The sequence below is a fragment of the Excalfactoria chinensis genome, chromosome 11 (assembly GCF_039878825.1).
Source record: "Excalfactoria chinensis isolate bCotChi1 chromosome 11, bCotChi1.hap2, whole genome shotgun sequence".
Lineage (NCBI taxonomy): Eukaryota > Metazoa > Chordata > Aves > Galliformes > Phasianidae > Excalfactoria > Excalfactoria chinensis.
The window spans coordinates 11,619,209-11,628,844 of NC_092835.1; the positions used below are offsets into that span (position 1 = coordinate 11,619,209).

The window sequence follows — 9,636 nt, forward strand, 5'->3', positions numbered from 1 at the left end:
AATTTCTTATATTTCAGGAACTGGGTAGGAGATGGAGTAGAGAGAAAGCATAGAAATGTAATATCTACGTAATCAGAGCTCCGCTAAAGATCTGTCTAAACATTGTTGCAAAATAAATAGATACATAAATAAAAATTACTATGTAGCTTCTTGTCATTTCAGTTGTTGAGTATGTGCAGTTTCATGTTTTATTTTAAACAGATTTTTTTTTTTTTCTGCTGATGCCTTTTTTTTGTTTGTTTGTTTGGTTTTTTCCTTTAATTTGTGAACCGTACTTTTGTTAGACACTTGCTATGAACATCATGCCTTGTATCCCTAGAGAGATGTTGTGGACAGATTTTTCTTTTCTTATTTCATGAGATGGAGTAAAGGACAAGGATAGAGAGTAGTTTCATTGTCAACAATTCTAATGACTGCCAGTACTGTAGGGAAGGAGCAGAGCTGCCAGGCATTGGCAGTGTGTTTAGTCTGAGGTTTGTTTTATTAGGTGAGTTAGCACTGATGTGAAGCTCTAATAATTACGTAACAATTACATGCTGCATGTAGATGTCACTGGACACAGGGCTCCATTTGACAGGGAAGCACTCATAGCTATTTTTAAAATGTTTTCTGTTGTAGCAGGCTAAAGAATGCAGTATTGTTGGAAGACGAACATTTACCTGCACTTGTGTGGATTTTTAGCACGTAAAACAAAGAACTTGGTATTTCATGTATTTTACACACCATTAGAATCACGAGTGATATGAATATCTCTGCAGTCCACCAATACAGACAAAAACATTCAGCAGCGTCAGTACAGGAAAATTAGACCATTAGATGGGAGATAACATTTGTCAGTAATAAACGAAACAAATGTTGCTATGGAAGACCACAGCATTTCAATAATGCCATAATTTTTTAACTTTAGAAAAATAAGCCTGCTCCCACTCCTCAGCCTTGTAATGATGTTAGGTGTGTGTGTAATGCTGTGGGCAACATGTGTGCAATTGGAATTTGTAACCATTATTGTGTGGTACTGTTCAGATACTTCTGCAACCTAACCTTTGTTAGTTGTACTTTCCAACTTAGATTTTTTTCCTTTCTGGAAGGGCTCATGACAGAGACTTTCTTTCAAAATCCTTTAAAAGACAGTAAAAATTAGACTAGATCAGATGTGACATTATGCTTATATAACTTAGCTGCTGGGGACAGAGAACCTGGTTTAATTTAATTTGTGAAATGGACTTTTAAATCTATGATTCTGGTCATTAGCATTCATACCAAGTCTTCCTTAAAAAATAAAAATCAATAAAAATCAATAAGCATGTCTGACCTTAACATCAGGGCTCTGCTCTTAACCAATGGAATCACTACCATAATGTATTGGTGTTCACCATAGCATTCTAGATTTCTGGAGATCTCTGGAAATTTTTGAACTTGAATGCAAATTAGCACTGAAAATTATTTTAGTATGTTCAAAAATCTGCTGTTCAGCTATTGTTTATAGAGGATCCAAATCTAGTTCCTTAGGAGATTGTGGGTATTTTTGATTGCCCAAATGCCATAGCATTATACATCTACCTACTGCTGTAAATAATTTTTGGATGTAATTGAGAGTCCAAGCTAGCACAAAAGAAGAATTGATTCATCCTAATAATTAAAAAATAAATAAGAAAATGTCTAACCATTTTTGTATGTACTTTCTGTTGCATGTTCCTACCTAGCTAGGATAGTGACAAGCTTTGGAAGTACCTGCATATTACAGCAAAAGAGCTTTGTGGAGAAAATGGCATTTCTTAAATCCTCAGAGGCAGTTGGCTTTGCATTCTGCAATGAGATTCAAATGCATTTGTCATAATCATTTCAATATGGCCTATGGTGTCCCTGGAGTTTAAGAACAGTTTCTGATGTTACAGAATCTGTCTTTGATAATCTGTTTTTGTAGCTTTCCAGTTAGCACAGTCTTAAAGAATGATGAACAAGAGCAAATACAATTTAAGCCGTGAATTTATTGTATGCAAAAAGTTGTTAGATGGCTTTATTTCAAGTTGCCCTCAGACAGAAATCCAAAGGCCCGCTTAAAACAGTTTCATTTCCATAGTAGCTTGCCTCAACTGGAGAACACATGAACAATATTCCTATCTGTATCATAGACGTTTCTATCTTTACTGTGCCTATATCTTGTGCCGCACTGGAGAGCTCTGCATCTTGTACAGTTGCTGTAGTTTATTCACATAAAGGGTAGAAGAAAGAAAATGAAATCCTGCCTTCACATATTCCCTGCGCTTTACTTGGGAAGCTGTTGTTTCTGAGATCCTGCTTCAAATCAATCTTATAACAACCCTGAGCTGAATTATTTCAGGAATCCCTTCTGTTTGCTACATAACAGAAGAGTGGTTTCTTTACTTGTACCTCTGGCAGTATTTGTGTCTCTATTCTAGTTAGCTTTTGACCTGAGACAGTCTGAGTTAAAAGTTCACAGATGAAGGAAAAAAAGGTTGTTTCTGTTTTCAGCTGTGCTAATATGGATTTTAAGGAGTTCCATTTATGCCAGCATATCTGAAAAAAGAAAATAACTCAATTTTAGAAATACTTATATCATAATTTTATTAAAACTGAATGTGCATTTTTTCAAAGATGCTCCTGCAGACCTATGCATTGCTTTTTGCGTCCCTTAAACATATCTTGTGTATAATATGGTAATATTTTCTGAAGAACTCTCATGCTTCTAAAAAGCTATTAATATTTTAGCAACTGCAATCATTTAACAGCAGCTACTCAACCTTAAAGTCACAAGGGAGTGCAAATATCATTACTACTAAAGTACAAATAATTGATTAAAAAAATAATCAAAAAAACCCCCAACAACTCACATTGTTTTTACACTCCGTGTTTGTGGGGTCTTGTCACTCTGCCTACCATGGCAAGGTGTCCAGAGTGAGTTTCTCTAATGAGGCAGAGCTGAAAAACATCCAGTTTAAAAATCAGACATCAGAAGGCTGAGGGGAAAGTGGAAGAGGGAATAGAGGAAAAATAGCTATAAATATAGCTACTTCATCAGTTCGATTTATTTTTTTTCTTGAAAAGTCTGGATAACCAACAAGCTAAACATACAGAGGATTCACTTCTAACTGTGGAAACCATGAAAGAGTCGCATAAAATCCTGCTTCCAAAGCCATAGATCTTGAGGTAGCTTTTGGTAAGGCTTAGGTGCTTTATCTGATGTTGAAGGTGCCAGGGTAGGCCCTCGATTTCTGTTTTCTCAGCCACTACATCTTGTGGGCATTGAATCAGGCCTTCAAACTTCAGCTCCTGTCAGGGAATTCAAGCCATGTTTTTTCATTTACCCTTGGAGATATGATGTTAGGTATTTAAGTCTTTAAGGCTGGCCCAGGGTCCACAGGCAATATTGCCATTTGTTTAAGACAGTCTCCAATTGTTACCTGCAGTGCTTCCATGATTTAAGGAAAGAAGGTGGCCTTACAACAGAGCAGCCAGAAGACTAGTTTTGCATTTCAAATATAAGGCAGACTGTTTCTCCTGCTTTAGGACAGATTTGATTTTCTGACAGTTCCTGCAAGCATTCTAAACTGCAGTCTGTAACTCAAATCGGCAGCCACCCAATCTGAATTTTCTTGCAAATTCATACAATTACTTTTTTCTTTGTATTGTAGATCTGAAGTGACTCTTCCATACCTTTTTTGGCAACATTAGTTTATTTCTAGATCAACAGCAAAGATAAGCCACAGCCCCCAGTTTTAGGTTGAATTCAGTTATGTATTCCCCCCCCCCCCCCCCCCCCCCCAGGTTTTTTATTTGTTATGAAATGGCATAAAAACTTTCTAAAAATATCTTCTTTATACTTCTCAATAATTTTCCTCTAAACCTTGAAATCTTCATGTTAGTGAGTCCCTCATTTGGTACTGCTGTAGAACAGTGTGTAGCAGTTACTTGTGTTCCTGGGTGGAAGGAAAGAGCACTGGAAAAGGGGGTTTTGTGTTTTCTCTCTCTTGTTGAGCATTAGTAGTTGCCAACTGCAGAAAAGGAGTATTAGAGATCCCAATATGTTTTCATTAAATCCTGATGTTACACTTCCAACAACTTGCTGCAATATAAATTCTCTGGTGAATGTACTTAAAGTGGCTATTGATAACTTATAAATTGACACTAAAACAGATATTACATAAACTTAAACACACTATTATGCTATTTAAATCTGCTTGCTTGTTATAGCTTTGTAGACAAGAAAATGCACATCCTTGCTTTAGAAACCATTTTTTGATGCTAACAGAAGTCAAAACTACAGTGTGTGTTAAAAAAAAATAAAATACTTCAATTCTGATAATCAGCAAGAAATCTCATGCTAGGATTCTGCTAGTTCAAGTAAAGATGTGTTTTCCCCATTCTAATGTCTGTCCTTACTCCTACACTGATGTGGGAACATGTAGCAGAAAGGCTTTCCAAGTTCACAGCTTCAATTATTTGTTCCAGTCCTAAAGGCAAATAACTTAGTTTTGTACTTTCTTTGCAAGGATTTAATGCTTGAGTGTATTTAAATTTGTCTAAATTTAAATGTAAAGATGTAAATGCAGAAATGCCTGTGAGAAAAAGATAACCTTCAGAGTCACAGAGCTCTAAAAACTACTCAATATATGAGATTATTTTAAGTAATATTACTTTTCTATTAGTTTACTTTACACTTGAATTTCATAGAGATATCTTTTGCTCACTTAATGTATTCTAGAATAAAGATAAAACTTAATGAGGACAGAAGATGAAATAGCTTGTTTAGGTTGTTACGCTCCTGGTAAGTGCAAAGCAAATATCTTCATTCTGCTACTTTGTTTTTCTTCACTACAGAAAAAAATAAAGTCTACCTTCACCTCAGGCTTTAAATTGCTCAGTTGGATTATTAAACATACAGTGGAAGAACCAGGAATGAGTAGCATTGCTTATGTACCTTGTCTGTTTGTTCTTTACAAATAGAAGATTAATTACAACATTCAAGAGACTCAGGATTTATTGACTTGTCTTTCTAAAAATTTCTTATTCTCATAATTGCTTTAAAGAGTGTTTGCCTACTTTTTACATCCCCATTAATCACAGAGTAGTCCTTTTAGATATTATTTGGCAGTAATTGAGAATGCTATCCAGTAAATTCTCAGTACTAGCATCTGATATCCTCCAAATTATTAGGAATACTGAGGGCATTCATTGAAGTGAGGGCAGCTAACATACTGCTGAAGTAGGACTGTATGCTTTATTGCCTAGAGAGTAATTTGAGTGCATTGGAAGGAGAGTTAAACATTCCTTAGAAGCTTCCCATGGTTAGTATTTTGTCTCTCATCTTTTATTTCAAACAAAGAATTCAGGTGAATTTAATAGCTATGAAAGATGAGGGTTATGAGCAAACTGAGTATGATAACCAGGACAACCAAACACTTTCCCATGCTTAAAAAACAAAACATAAGCCTTTTTGGTTCTGATATTTTCTCTTGAAGTACTGCACTGTGTGTATTAGAAAAATCATTTACTTTGTTCTAGTTCCACTATGTTCATTTGATGTTACAGAAATAACTATGTGAACTTTGATTTTCCCTCATAGACTCTTACTCCCCAGTGAAAAGTAAGTTCTACTTTAAAGCCAGAAATTAGCACGATGCTTAAGCATTGTGATGCTGTGGTTTAAAAATAAATCCACATTATAATTCTTACTTCCTAAATATACCTGGAAGGAAAAAAAGGAGAAGTAACTTTTACATAGGTGATAACATAATTGAGAGGTGTAAGTAAGTGTAAGTAGTAATACATATCTATGCATAAATTAATAAAATAATGTCATAAGGCCTAAAACATAAACAATCTCCTGAGAACCAGTTTGAGGGGAGAAGATATAACTGCACAGAGAAAACAGTGGTATGTGTACCCTTTAAATATATTTGTAGCACTGAGAAATCATACTTTGAGAAGATGTGATCAGGATTACAAAACAGCAAATAGCTTTGAACTTTGAGGTTGTAGCAATTACACAGATCAATACAGGCATTACAACAGAGACGTGATGATGACCAGCACAACTGAAAGGTGCTTTAAAGGAAGGGGAGAATACAGCTCACCTTCATCAGGAGATTCCAGGTCTGCAGGAGAAATTTTCACCAAAGAGGGATCTCCAGAAAGAGATCCTTCCTCAGTAGAGACAGCCCTTAAATGAGGTCTGAGAGGTGCAGCCAGTGCACCCCGTCTGCTCACAAAGCTGAATTGCCTTCACCTGTGCTCCCAGGGCTGAGTGGGTCCTTTCCCCAGGTGCTCAATCAGTGGTTCAGGCTAGGACTCAACAGTTCCCACACAGAAGTGTATAGGTCTTAAGTACTTTTTGGCTGTTTATAACATTATATTAATTTATTGAGTGGAATTTGATACATATTTTAAAGTTTTCTCTTGTATAAAAGCTGCTACCTTGAATTACATGATGGTAATGGAAAGATGTGCCAAGACATTAAGCTCTTCCTTTCTTTCTCCCTGGGCCTGGCTCTATAAGAAGACAGACTTATGGAAACTAAGCTGTTTTATCTGATATATAGTGGATTATCTTTTGTAGCTAGATAAGAGGGAATATGTTGACAAGTAATAAATGACTGTTGATGTATGAAACAGATGGAAAACAGATTTTTGTTAAGCTGATTCTTTAAAGTAGAGTGTAGCAAAGGAATCTGAATGTAAAAGTATGTTTGCTGTTTCACTGTGACACAGAAGCACATATTAGAGCACACTGATGTGATTTATTATTATAATAATAAGAGATTTATCCTGTATGGAGATGATTATTGGAAACAGAAATCGTAAACATATTACTTTCTGTATTGCTGGATTGAGATAGATGCTATAAATTCTTCTTTTCATAACATGAATCAACTCAAAGATTTTCAACAGCTGGAACAAACTTGTCATATAATGTAATTTTTGACATAGTTAGGAATTGTGTTTTGACAAGCATTCTATAAAAATGAGAATATCTATGAAAAATATTAAGGCTCATACCTAAACTTTGAAATAAGAACATGTAAAAGTATATTGATTTGATTTAATTTTACTGCGAATAGATATGTAGAGACTTGATCAGACAGGAAGATTAATCAGTAGACAAGTTTCTGTATAGCCATATGAATTAAGTAGTTCAGTTTCAGGTTGTAATTTTCCCTTGGCTTCTCAAATAGGGGTGCTGAAGAGATTCTTTTTTCTTGAAAGAAACAAAAACAAAAACAACCAGAACAAAACACTTGTGCTTTCAGTAGCATTTTAACCAAAAGATTGTAATTAAATAGCGTGGAAATTTAAATTTTATTCTTATTTTTCTATTAAAGAAGTCTATTTAAATACAAAATTGATTTGAAAATAAGGAAATCCTCAGGTCACAGAGATTTGCTGCTGATACACAAAATTCTCTGTGCAATGTAAAAACCAAAACAAAGTGTATCTTAATGTCTTAAATTCTGGTAGGTGTTCATGTGCCAAGGACGACTTATACATAAGTCAATGACAGCTCTTTTTGTAGTTCTTTACTAATTCAGTAAGAATAATTCTCATTATTAATCAAGCAATTCTCATCATGAGCCATCATAATTTATATGTACTGTGAGGGTCACCATACCTATACAAGATGATTTCATGCATTTTAAGGACAACTTTATGCTCCTGTGATTGGTGAAGCACTTCAATCTTTAACAGTGTTAGCTCTGAGTTTCCTATGCCACTGTTGTCATATTTATAAAGGTAGGCATCTCCTTAAAAAGCTTCATGGTTCTCCATCACTTATTGTTAAGTCACCTGGAGATTTGCTTTTACGCCTTTTATCAAAATAAATGCTTCGCATAGGATGGTTTGATGTCTGTGTTATTACAATAAGGAGTACAAATGAATTTCTAATACCAAAACACTAGTGCTGTTGACTGTTTCTTGGTCAGTCCCTATAGATAGGGATGCATCTTTCTGTGCATTCAGTGCAATAGCGAATATGGATACAAATGAGTGCAAAATCAGAATGCTCCTAGAAATGTGTGGATTTAACATGGAGACAATGGAAATGTTCTCATAGTGCTCAGATACTGCAAGCATGTGGAAGGGTGGTGTTTGTCACCAACTCAAAAAACAAACAAACAAAACAAAGGGTAAAAGAACACATCATGAACTCCAACTGGATTGAGTCTTCAAAACCAGCATGGGATTCTTTTGCTGAAGGTAGCAGCTTTCTGTACTAAGTAATACCAAGCAGTTCATCCACTTGTTTATTTTCTCTGCAGTGAAGGAGTTTGATTCTACTGGGAACTCAATTTTGACTCTAACAGTCACCACTCATTTCTTAAAGCAGAGCAAGGTAGCTGAACCTAACTTTAGATGAAATACATAGATATGTTATTGTTTAGATGTACTAACCACACAAAGTTTTCCTTTCAGATTTTTAGGGTCAGAGTTTAATTCCCCCTTACCTGAAATAAAACAAGCAGCAATAGATATTTCTTTTTCTTGTCCTTTTTATTTTTAAAAGTCTATAGAAGCCATTGTTCCGTTTGGTTTCCCTCTCAGATCTATTCAAGTGTACACCTATTACCACAGTATGGGTTCAGTCTGTTATTACTAAAATACTGGAAACCTCCCTCCAGGAGAATTCTCACTCTCTACTGGGAATCAGGAGTAGGTGTTAACTGGACAGCAGGACCTCAGCTTTATGCCATAAGCTACACATCCTGCCCCACACACAATGAATTAGAAAGTGAGAAAGAGGAGAAAGTGAAGCTGGGAGAGATGAGTCTGAGGTTACCGGAGAACCTTACTCACAAGATGTAGCTGGTTAAAGGAGTTTGCCAAGCAGCTCTGGGATAGAAAAAAGCAGCTGCATTCTGACCATGCCACCAAAAAGTTGCTATGGAGACTGAAATATTATTCAGGTCATTTGAAAATTTTTCAGTAGTGCTTTTCCTATTTTTTTCCACAGATCTGCACTTTGCAGGGTTGCTGGACACTTAAAATTATTTATTTAAATTTTATTTTATTATTACAAGTTAACTATTCAAAGATAATGTAACTTAGAAAAGAATGTGGACCACAACATTTTATCACATGGACCAATATGCCTTAAAAAGGAAACTTTATCATGCAAACCTAGCACTACTAGCGTAACATGGACATAAATACTAGTTTTACATGGGTCATTTCTTGTTGTAAGGATGTGGAATGAAGTCTGTTGCAAATAACATTCTGTACCATGTAGGTAATAATGAGATATTTACTGGAATTAATTAGGAGTAAATTAAATCTGTCAATAAATGTTTTAATTAAATATTTTAAAAAGTTGAGTCAAAATTAACTAGATGTTATTATTATTTTCTAAACATTTATCTGGAAGTGAATGCCCTCTTTAGTTGTTTCAAATTGAAATACATTGTGAGATAAGTACAACAGCTGAGACCAGGATATAGTCTTGGGGGTCTGATGGATGAGCTTCTGATTAGGTTCTTTCTAGATACATGCCAGGCTTAATTTTGAAGTTGGGGATTGTTGAGGATGATGAGCTCACACACCTCCAATCAATTTCTTACATTGTATAAGACTTGCATTTCCTTTTAAACATCTGTAAGATTTTTATTTTTTTAATTTTTGGTC

The 9,636-nt window shown here is 35.1% G+C and overlaps 1 long non-coding RNA gene across 1 annotated transcript; it reads right to left on the reverse strand.

Annotated features, from left to right (window-relative positions):
* Positions 1-1,989: 1,989 nt before the first annotated feature.
* Positions 1,990-6,882, reverse strand: LOC140257421 (uncharacterized). Its single transcript, XR_011905017.1, has 3 exons — positions 6,096-6,882; positions 2,853-2,940; positions 1,990-2,538 (listed from the first exon to the last, which is right to left on the reverse strand). It is a non-coding gene; the product is annotated as an uncharacterized lncRNA (long non-coding RNA).
* Positions 6,883-9,636: the final 2,754 nt, after the last annotated feature.